Source organism: Entelurus aequoreus, linkage group LG26 (assembly GCF_033978785.1).
Source record: "Entelurus aequoreus isolate RoL-2023_Sb linkage group LG26, RoL_Eaeq_v1.1, whole genome shotgun sequence".
Lineage (NCBI taxonomy): Eukaryota > Metazoa > Chordata > Actinopteri > Syngnathiformes > Syngnathidae > Entelurus > Entelurus aequoreus.
In genome coordinates this window covers 21,351,859-21,364,231 of record NC_084756.1, presented here as the reverse complement: position 1 = coordinate 21,364,231, position 12,373 = coordinate 21,351,859, and the positions used below count along the sequence as shown (strand labels likewise).

At 35.2% G+C, this 12,373-nt stretch overlaps 2 protein-coding genes across 5 annotated transcripts in view; one reads left to right on the top strand and one right to left on the bottom strand.

Moving 5' to 3' along the window:
* The window catches only part of miip (migration and invasion inhibitory protein), a 73,673-nt gene that overhangs the window by 35,955 nt on the left and 25,345 nt on the right, over positions 1 to 12,373 (bottom strand). The window lies entirely within an intron of this gene.
* The window catches only part of mmel1 (membrane metallo-endopeptidase-like 1), a 33,478-nt gene continuing 25,979 nt past the window's right edge, over positions 4,875 to 12,373 (top strand). For both annotated transcript variants that reach the window (XM_062037557.1, XM_062037556.1), the window contains exon 1: positions 4,875 to 5,058. The gene's annotated coding sequence lies outside the window, so the exon portion shown is untranslated. The remainder of the gene's footprint in view (positions 5,059 to 12,373) is intronic.

The window sequence follows — 12,373 nt, the reverse complement described above, 5'->3', positions numbered from 1 at the left end:
AATCGCGTTGAATCGAAAAAAATAGATTTTGAATCGAATCGTGACCCCAAGAATCGATATTGAATCGAATCGTGGGACACCCAAAGATTCGCAGCCCTAATATATACATATACATGCATATATACACGACGGACGGACTCTATACATTGCTAATGTGGTAAATGACTATTCTAGCTGCAAATGTCTGGTTTTTGGTGCAATATCTACATAGGTGTATAGAGGCCCATTTCCAGCAACTATCACTCCAGTGTTCTAATGGTACAATGTGTTTGCTCATTGGCTCAGAAGGCTAATTGATGATTAGAAAACCCTTGTGCAATCATGTTCACACATCTGAAAACAGTTTAGCTCGTTACAGAAGCTACAAAACTGACCTTCCTTTGAGCAGATTGAGTTTCTGGAGCATCACATTTGTGGGGTCATTTAAACGCTCAAAATGGCCAGAAAAAGAGAACTTTCATCTGAAACGCGACAGTCTATTCTTGTTCTTAGAAATGAAGGCTATTCCACAAAATTGTTTGGGTGACCCCAAACTTTTGAACGGTAGTGTATATATATTTATTTATTTTTTACCGACTAATGTGGCCCCTGAGTCAAAATAATTGTCCATGTCTACTCTAAGTTGTCCATAGATGTGACTGTGAGTGTGAATGTTTGTGTGTCTGTATGCACCCTGTGATTGGCTGGCAACCAGTCCAGAGTGTCCCCGCTTCCTGCCTCCAGAAGTTAGCTCGGGTAAGCTTCGGTTCACCCGTGACCCTAATGAGTACAAGTGGTATAGAACATGGATGGATGTCTTCCACAAAGTACATAGTAAAATTATGTATTTTACTGTAGATAAAGAATCAGATTGTTATATCTGAGTGATGGGACAGAACATTACAAGATTTTGCTTTTTCCTGCTCCTTTTCGGACACACAAACCATGTTTATTTTTTTAGTCATTTATTTTCTTTTAATATTATCGTTGTTTTTTTAAGATTCTGATGTTGTATTTCTGATGCAGTTGTGTTTCAGTTGTGTGGGTAGAGAGTATTTCTGGTTTGTTGTGTTCTAAATAAATTAATCACAATTAGGCATGTCCGATAATATCGGACTGCCGATATTATCGGCTGATAAATGCTTTAAAATGTAATATCGGAAATTATCGGTATCGGTTTCAAAATTATCGGTATCGGTTTCAAAAAGTAAAATTTATTACTTTTTAAAACGCCGCTGTGTACACGGACGTAGGGAGAAGTACAGAGCGCCAATAAACCTTAAAGGCACTGCCTTTGCGTGCCAGCCCAGTCACATAATATCTACGGCTTTTCACACACACAAGTGAATGCAATGCATACTTGGTCAACAGCCATACAGGTCACACTGAGGGTGGACGAATAAACAACTTTAACACTGTTACAAATATGTGAACCCACACCAAACAAGAATGACAAACACATTTCGGGAGAACATCCGTACCGTAACACAACATAAACACAACAGAACAAATACCCAGAACCCCTTGCAGCACTAACTCTTCCGGGACGCTACAATATACCCCCCCTGAAACCCCACCACTTCAACCTCCTCATGCTCTCTCAGGGAGAGCATGTCCCAAATTCCAAGCTGCTGTTTTGAGGCATGTTAAAAAAAATAATGCACTTTGTGACTTCAATAATAAATATGGCAGTGCCATATTGGCATTTTTTTCCATAACTTGAGTTGATTTATTTTGGAAAACCTTGTTATATTGTTTAATACATCCAGCGGGGCATCACAACAAAATTAGGCATAATAATGTGTTAATTCCACGACTGTATATATCGGCATCGGTTGATATCGGAATCGGTAATTAAGAGTTGGACAATATCGGAATATCGGATATCGGCAAAAAAGCCATTATCGGACATCTCTAATCACAATAAATGAAAGTAGTGATCAAATACATGGAGCGGTCTCATGCAGCTCCAGTAGGATGTTTCAAGATGTGTAGCGAAGCCTGCTCCCAGCACCCCTCTATTTTACAAATCTCTCCTGTAAGAAGTGGTGCGCGTATACACATGGCGCGCTCTAGCTTGGGGTGGGTCATAGAGATGTGTCATTCGCGACCGAATCGAGTCTTTTGAACGACTCTTGAGTGAACGATGGGAACCGATTCCCACTCTTCACGTGCATGCCACTGGCAACTGGATTAGAAAATGGGTTACAGGCTTAAAAGGGACATATATTTATTTTTTTCTATATTTAAAACACTTCCTTGCGGTCGACTTAACATGTAATGGTGGTTCTTTGGTCAGAATGTTGCATAGATTTTTTTTTTTGGACTGTTTTGAAGCCGCTTTCTGATCATCGTTTCAAGATACGCCTTTTGAGTGTAGTCTTATTTACGTGCCTCCACTTCGACAGCGTCTTCTCCCCATCAGCCTATGTTGTACTTTTTAGCACTTCCATACGGAGTCTACTGATTACTGATAAGTTCGAAGTATACGCTACTTTGTAATAAAAATGGCAACAGCGCAGGATTCATGTGCATGTACGAGCCAGTCTGCCCCACAGCAAGAAGATAGAGAAAAACCTCACAAAAGGAGCAAATTCCAAAATTGCATAATGGGGCCACTTTGAAGAAAACTTAGCAGCATTTGGATGAAGTTTTTTTTTTTTTTATAAAAAAAAAGAAAAATGTTTACATCTAAAATAAATGAATAAATACAAGGAGCTTATTGATTACTGCTCGACCTACAATGGCAGATGCGTGGAAGGCACTCTTGACACATTTCTACAACATATGGCGAATCACACACGGCAAAAACCCCACAAAAGGAGCAAATTCCAAACGGCTCAATTGGTGCAAGGAATGAATACAAGTTTGTTTTATCCCTCCATGGTTTGATTTAAAATTTTCGAGATTCATGCAGATCCCAAATACACAACAGCAGGGACCAATAGGTAAGAACAATTGCAAAATGGGGTCACTTTGAAGAAAACGTAGCATTTGGATTAAGTTGTTTTGGTTTTTTTGTATAAAAAAAAAGAAAAAATGTGTGCATCTAAAATAAATAAATAAATAAATACATATAGTCAAGGATTCTGTGGTTTATCCATTATACAGTGCTCAATACCGGGGAAGAGCGGCATATACGTTTGGTCAGGAAATAACAGAGGCTGTTTCATCCCTACAAGCCTGTTTCGCAGGTTTCCCTGCTCTTCAGGGGACATTTTATGAAAATATATCAAATCCCCTGAAGAGCAAGGAAACCTAGGGATTATATATATACACTACCGTTCAAAAGTTTGGGGTCACATTGAAATGTCCTTATTTTTGAAGGAAAAGCACTGTACTTTTCAATGAAGATAACTTTAAACTAGTCTTAACTTTAAAGAAATACACTCTATACATTGCTAATGTGGTAAATGACTATTCTAGCTGCAAATGTCTGGTTTTTGGTGCAATATCTACATAGGTGTATAGAGGCCCATTTCCAGCAACTATCACTCCAGTGTTCTAATGGTACAATGTGTTTGCTCATTGGCTCAGAAGGCTAATTGATGATTAGAAAACCCTTGTGCAATCATGTTCACACATCTGAAAACAGTTTAGCTCGTTACAGAAGCTACAAAACGGACCCTCCTTTGAGCAGATTGAGTTTCTGGAGCATCACATTTGTGGGGTCAATTAAACGCTCAAAATGGCCAGAAAAAGAGAACTTTCATCTGAAACTCGACAGTCTATTCTTGTTCTTAGAAATGAAGGCTATTCCACAAAATTGTTTGGGTGACCCCAAACTTTTGAACGGTAGTGTGTGTATATATATATATATATATATATATATATATATATATATATATATATATATATATAAAATATATAAAATCCCCTGAAGAGCAGGGAAACCTGCAAAACAGGCTTGTAGGGATGAAATAGCCTCTGTGTTTTTTCCTGACCTAACGTATATTCCGCTCTACCCTGGTATTGAGCACTGTATAACGTATAAACCACAGAAACCTTGACTATATGTATGTATATGTATATATATATATATATATATATATATATATATATATATATATATATATATATATATATATATATATATATATACACACATTTATTTTATATGGACGTACTATTTTAGATTGTAGTAGTTTAAGTGTAGACACACCAGGTATGGTAGTACAATTTTGTACTCATATTATTATTATTTTTGCCAAATGTTTATTTAAATGTTTTATATCCATTAATGCATTTCTACCTTACTCATTATTTGTGTATTTTTTTTCCTCTGTTGCTAAAATGCAAAAACCATTTTTTTTAGGTGAGGGAAGATTCAAACGAGTGAATGAAAAACTAGTTTGGAATGTTTTCAATACAGCCAATATTTCAAAATAATTCCCATCAATACAATAATATTTGTGTAAATTAAATGATTCTGATCTACATCTTATCGTATAACTGATGCTAGTGATTGTTTCCTTGATTAAAAAAACAAAACAACAACAAAAAGTTAAAAATATAGTATTGAGCAAGTCTTTTGAACGGCTCTTTGCAAGGAACGGCTCCTCAAGACCTGGCTAACTTAAAAGAGCCATGAATCCCATCTCTAATGGGTCAGAGGTGGTGTCATGTCTGAAGAGAAAATACGTCTCTGAAAAGTGGAGCACATAAGAGAGGGAGATGAGATTTTTCTAACGTGCGTGCTCATAATCGCATCTTACTGTTAGATCATGAAAAAGTCTTGTTTTGCATGATAAGGGCTAAAGCAGATGCCCTAATAGTCACGCACTTTGTTCCCAGCCTTCCTCTTATCAGTGAGGCACAACAATCACCTTCGTCCCTCCTTCACTCTCTCTCTCCCTCCTCACTCGCCCCCCTGAGCACAGCACAGCACAGCACAGCACAGCACAGTCAGTCAGTCAGAGGTGGCTCTCCCCCTCCAGTCCCGCAGCACGGACTCATTTCTCCACACACCAGCTCTGAGTGGATGCTCAGCAGGGGTGTTTTGAGATATTAGCGCGCTGAGTTGGGGGGAGCGGGGTTATCGCCCACCTCCACCATTCCCCCCACCCCACCGTTCCAAAGGTAAGACGCCGTCCCGCTCCTGTTGCCAGGGGCGACTCCGGGTACAGTCGATGATGATGTTGATCTGGAAGTTTGTCGTTAGAAAAGTGTTCATACATGCTGGTGGTATTCCCTCCGTGGAAAAACAAAGCTTCTCTTAAGAATCTCTGATTAGATTAGCAGCACTTTCTGGAATTTTTCACCCGCTTAAACAATCACCTATTTGCATGCTGAAGAAACTTTTGGCCTTTAAATGTCAAACAAGTACCAAAAAATACAGATCCTAGTGTTATTTTATATTTATTTTGATTCGTTAATTTATTTATGCACATTTTATAATCATTGTGATTCCATTCACTTATGGATATTTTTGTATATATTTTGATTATTTTATTTATTTATGCACATTTTATAATCATTGTGATTCCATTCACTTTTGGATATTTTTGTATTTATTTTGATTCTTTTATTTATTTATGCATATGTTATAATCATTGTGATTCCATTCACTTATGGATATTTTTATATTTATTGGGATTTTTATTTATTTATGCATATTTTATAATCAGTGTGTTTCTATTTACTTATGGATATTTTTATATTTATTTTGATTATTTTATTTGTTTATGTATATTTTATAATCATTGTGATTGTATTCACTGAAGGACATTTTTATATTTATTTTGATTATTTTATTTATTTATGCATATTTTATAATCATTGTGATTTTATTCACTTATGGACATTTTTATATTTATTTTGATTCTTTTATTTATGAATATTTTATAATCATTGTGATTCCATTCACTTATGGATATTTTTATATTTATTTAGATTCTTTAATTTATTTATGCATATTTTATAATCATTGTGTTTCTATTCACTTATAGATATGTTGTATTTATTTTGATTTGTTAATTTATTTATGCATATTCTATAATCATTGTGATTCTATTCACTTATGGATATTTTTATATTTATTTTGATTCTTTTATTTATGAATATTTTATAATCATTGTGATTCCATTCACTTATGGATATTTTTATATTTATTTAGATTCTTTAATTTATTTATGCATCTTTTATAATCATTTTGTTTCTATTCGCTTATAGATATGTTTTATTTATTTTGATTTGTTAATTTATTTATGCATATTCTATAATCATTGTGATTCTATTCACTTATGGATATTTTTATTTTTATTTTGGTTCTTTCATTTATTTATGCATATTTTTATTGAAATATTCAATTTAGTTGACCATTTATTTGTTTATCTAAGCAGGTTACAGTTTTTACAGACATTTATTTTGCTGATTTTAAATTTAGGATATATTGTTTAGCCAACAAATCATTACAACAACAAAACAGCAAAATTGCAAGTACAAGTATATTTGTATTTCTATTTGTCTTTGAACCACAAATGACACACTGAAAAAAACTTGTAATTAAAAAAAGTATGTGTATATACACACACACATATTTTATTATGCCTTCTATGTCCTAAATCAGTGGTCCCCAACCACCGGACTGCACAAGAAATAAAAAAATAAAAAATAAATAAAATAAAACAAATATATATATATTTTTTAATTAAATCAACATAAAAAACACAATATATACATTATATATCAATATAGATCAATACAGTCTGCAGGGATACAGTCCGTAAGCACACATGATAAAATAAATACAAAAAATAAATCCCCCCCCGGTCCGTGGGACAAATTTTCAAGCGTTGACCAGTCCGCAACTACAAAAAGGTTGGGGACCACTGTCCTAAATGATTGAAACATGTTCTTAGTATGTCCGTATACATTTGTATAATAGATCAAAATGTTCTAGAAAACGCTATATAGAAGTCCTTAAAAATGGGGGACAACATTGTGTTTCTGTAAAAATTATTTATTAATATATCTAAAACTACTTCTTAAGATATTATTTGTGGCTTCCCAGTGTTATTTCCAGCAAAACGATGCATATTCAACGAATAACATTCACTTAAACTCATTTGACACTTTTTTGGTTTGAATGTAAGTTTAAAATAAAAAAATTGACTGACTAAATTACTCATAAATCAAAGGAAAAATAACAACGTCAGTTGTTTATGATCATATTAAGTGAGTTGGTCAGATTCTGTGTTTGTGTTACATATGAGTCAAAAGTCCACATATTTAAAAAATTTAAAAAATGAAACTTAACAACTGGATAATGAAATTTGTGGACTATAACATAGTGTGTTTTCACCCTGCAGGCATGACATTATTTGTAAAAATGTATTAAAGTCCAACACTGTCGTTTGCTGTTGTGCAGTAAAAGTGTTTATGAGTGATGAAATGGAATTATGGAAATTATTTTGAAGACTAATCAAACGTATTGATGTATTGAGCTAAAAGAAAAATCACTCATGTGAATGTATTTTATGGGTGGCAGTAAATCAAGTTGAATTAAAAATGCTTACTACACAAAACTGCAAAAAGGAATGCAAAGCATAGGCTTTTCGTTAATTGGATTTGTGTTTCCTCAATAAAAATATGATTTATGCATATTTTAAAAAAACAAAATACTATTTCAAAATGTTTTACAATGTGCCAAAACTTTATATCTATATATCTATATATATATATATATATATATATATATATATATATATATATATATATATATATATATATATATATATATATATATATATATATATATATATATATATATATATATACAGTATACATATACATATATTCAAATCTAAATGTGTACATATACATACACACATATATAATCATATACTGTAAATATATACCATCCATATATATTTATATACACATAGACACACATACAGTCATGGTCAAAAGTTTACATACACTTGTAAAGAACATAATGTCATGGCTGTCTAGAGTTTCCAATACTTTCTACAACTCTTATTTTTTTGTGATAGAGTGATTGGAGCACATACTTGTTGGTCACAAAAAACATTCATGAAGTTTGGTTCTTTTATGAATTTATTATGGGTCTACTGAAAATGTGACCAAATCTGCTGGGTCAAAAGTATACATACAGCAATGTTAATATTTGGTTACATGTCCCTTGGCAAGTTTCACTGCAATAAGGCGCTTTTGGTAGCCATCAACAAGCTTCTGGTTGAATTTTTGATCACTCCTCTTGACAAAATTGGTGCAGTTCAGCTAAATTTGTTGGTTTTCTGACATGGACTTGTTTCTTCAGCATTGTCCACACGTTTAAGTCAGGACTTTGGGAAGGCCATTCTAAAACCTTAATTCTAGCCTGATTTAGCCATTCCTTTACCACTTTTGACGTGTGTTTGGGTTCATTGTACTGTTGGAACAACCAACTGCGCCCAAGACCCAACCTCCGGGCTGATGATTTTAGGTTGTCCTGAAGAATTTGGAGGTAATCCTCCTTTTTCCATGTCCCATTTATTCTCTGTAAAGCACCAGTTCCATTAGCAGCAAAACAGGCCCAGATCATAATACTACCACCATCATGCTTGATGGTAGGCATGGTTTTCCAGTGATTAAAGGCCTCACCTTTTCTCCTTCAAACATATTGCTGGGTATTGTGGAAAAAAGCTCATTTTTTGTTTCATCTGACATCCCATGGACAAAGATAAGACCTTCTGGAAGAAAGTTCTGTGGTCAGATGAAACACGAATGTTTTTGTGACCAACAAGTATGTGCTCCAATCACTCTATCACAAAAAAATAAGAGTTGTAGAAATTATTGGAAACTCAAGACAGCCATGACATTATGTTCTTTACAAGTGTATGTAAACCTTTGACCACAACTGTATATACAAATATATACATACATACATATGGTAAATGGGTCGTACTTGTATAGCGCTTTTCTACCTTTTTTTTTAAGGAACTCAAAGCGCTTTGACACTATTTTCCACATTCACCCATTCACACACACACATTCACACACTGATATATATATACTGTATATACATGCATATGTATACACATACATACATACATACATATACATACATATAGACATATATACACACACATTTACACTTATACACAAACACACACATTTACATATGCACATATATATTCATACACACATATATAAATATATACACACATTCATATAAACAAATATATACACACACACGTATACGTACACACATATACACATGCATATTTCCATTATATATTTAGACACACACACACACACACACACACACACACACACACACACACACACACACACACACACACACACACACACACACACACACACACACACACACACACACACACACACACACACACACACACACACGACGTTTTTTGTTGACATGTTAAAGGTGTTTCATAAAAGTGTTAAGCATAAATATAAATTCATATAAATGTTCTCCTTTCTTGAAGACAATAATATAAGTTGCTATATTACCTTATTCTAATGAGCTGATTGGAATCTGACAGGGTTACAATAGTGTCAATAAGTTCTACAACTACGAATTTACACTGTGGAGGGAAAATAAGTCCTCCTCTCTTTCAAATACCACATCAAAGTGGTTGGTTTTTAGCTTAACATTTCTCCAGCTTCCAAACTCTTTTCAATATACATAAAATAATGTTTAAAATATATTTAAAAAATGTTAACAGATTTTTAAAAATGAAAGCGATGAATAAAAAAATATAAAAAAATTAAATATACGTCACTCATTTAAAATAAAATGAATGAATAAACAATCCAAAATACACTTTTTTGATTATTTGTTTGTGTAACTCATCCGATGAAGGAAAACATTTATATACTAGTATACAGCATACACTGTAGCATACAACATAAACCGTCTGGCTGCCTTGTGATAGCAGTAACGCCACTCCCCCCTCACACACACCGGTTCACACGTGTGACCATGAGTATTCATCAGCGGCAGCTAATGGCCGAGTGCAGAGTGAGCCAGTGATTTACTGTCAGGCCTAATGATAGGTCCATGCTGGAGAAACAGGTGGTGCACAATGAATGGAGGCAGTGCCATGCTGCTGATTGTCCTTTTGTCCCACTGCGCTCCGCACATGCTAATTTGCAATATTGACTGCACGCGTATGGAATTATTGTGTATGCAAATGAGCTCTCTTCAAATCGGCGTCAAAGACAACGCCTGTGAAAGGAAGATTGGTGGTTAGAAAATAAAATGTTGTGTTTCTTACCCATTGTTGGGCCGTGAGCGCCCCCTAGAGGGCCGCTAAAAATATGTTTCCCAGCATGGTCCGTAGCGGTACACTTTTCCACCACTTATGGCAGTAATGTCATGGAAAAGTTTCTTCGGCGCAAAAATTATGACCAAAGTGGTCAAGCTGTATTTTCATTTGCATTTTACAAAACCCAAAACCAGTGAAGTTGGCACGTTGTGTAAATCGTAAATAAAAACAGAATACAATGGTTTGCAAATCCCTTTCAACCTATATTCAATTGAATAGACTGCAAAGACAAGATATTGTTTGAACAGGTAAATTGTTATTTTTGCAAATATTAGCTCATTTGGAATTTGATGCCTGCAACATGTTTCAAAAAAGCTGGCACAAGTGGCAAAAAAAGACTGAGAACGTTGAGGAATGCTCATCAAACACTTATTTGGAACATCCCACAGGTGAACAGGCTAATTGGGAGCAGGTGGGTGCCATGATTGGGTATAAAAGCAGCTTCAATGAAATGCTGTCATTCACAAACAAGAATGGGGCGAGGGTCACCACTTTGTGAACAAATGCGTGAGGAAATTGTCGAACAGTTTAAGAACAACATTTCTCAACGAGCTATTGCAAGGAATTTAAGGATTTCACCATCTACAGTCTGTAATATCATCAAAAGGTTCAGAGAATCTGGAGAAATCACTGCACGTAAGCGGCAAGGCCTGTGACCTTCGATCCCTCAGGCGGTACTGCATCAAAAAGCGACATCAGTGTGTAAAGGATATCACAGCATGGGCTCAGGAACACTTTAGAAAACAACTGTCAGTAACTACAGTTCGTCGCTACATCTGTTAGTGCAAGTAAAAACTCTACTATGCAAAGCCATTTATCAACAACACCCAGAAACGCTGCTGGCTTCAGATGGATTGTTGCAAAGTGGAAAAGTGTTCTGTGGTTTGACGAGTCTACATTTCAAATTGTTTTTGGAAACTGTGGACATTGTGTTGTCCGGACCAAAGAGAAAAAGAACCATCCGGACTGTTATAGGCGCAAAATTCAAAAGCCAGCATCTGTGAAAATGTAATTTCAGTTCTTATGTGTCTTGTACATTTTAAAGAATGGACAATAATAAAGCATCTTGGATCTTGGTGATGGTATGGGGGTGTATTAGTGCCCAAGGCATAGGTAACTTACACATCTGTGAAGGCACTATTAATGCTGAAAGGTACATCCAGGTTTTGGAGCAACATATGTTGCCATCCAAGCAACGTCTTTTTCATGGATGCCCCTGCTTATTTCAGCAAGACAATGCCAAGCCAAGTGTTACAACAGCGTGGCTTCGTAGTAAAAGAGTGCGGGTACTAGACTGGCCTGCCTGTAGTCCAGACCTGTCTCCCATTGAAAATACCACAACGGAGACCCCGCCCGGACTGTTGAACAACTTAAGCTGTACATCAAGCAAGAATGGGAAAGAATTCCACCTGAAAAGCTTCAAAAATTGGTCTCCTCAGTTCCCAAACGTTTACTGAGTGTTGTTAAAAGGAAAGGCCATGTAACACAGTGGTAAAAATGCCCCTGTGCCAACTTTTTTGCAACGTGTTGCTGCCATTAAATTCTAAGTTAATGATTATTTGCAAAAAACAATTTTGTTTCTGAGTTCGAACATTAAATATCTTGTCTTTGCAGTCTATTCAATTGAATATAGGTTGAAAAGTATTTGCAAATCATTGTATTCTGTTTTTATTTACGATTTACCCAACGTGCCAACTCCACTGGTTTTGGGTTTTGTAATTGTATTTATTTGGCTAAGAAAAATACTCGTTATTAATTTTGTTTATTTTAGCCCAAGATAATTGTATGTACATTTATTTTTCATCCGTTATTTAGGAATCCCTTCTTCTGCAATATATTTAGTTAATACTTTTTTTTCTAATCAGCCTGACCTCTCTTCTCTCCTCCTCTCTAAGCTGCCACATTATCGTGGTAGAAGAGTTTGAGAGTCCCAATGATCTTGGGAGCTATGTTGTCTGGGGGCTTTTATGCTCCCTGGTAGGGTCTCCCAAAACAAACAGATCCAAGGTGAGGAACCAGACAAATGGCAGCTTAAATACCTCTATAAAAATACACAATCAAGGATTCAGATTTCCCTCGACCGGACACGGATCACC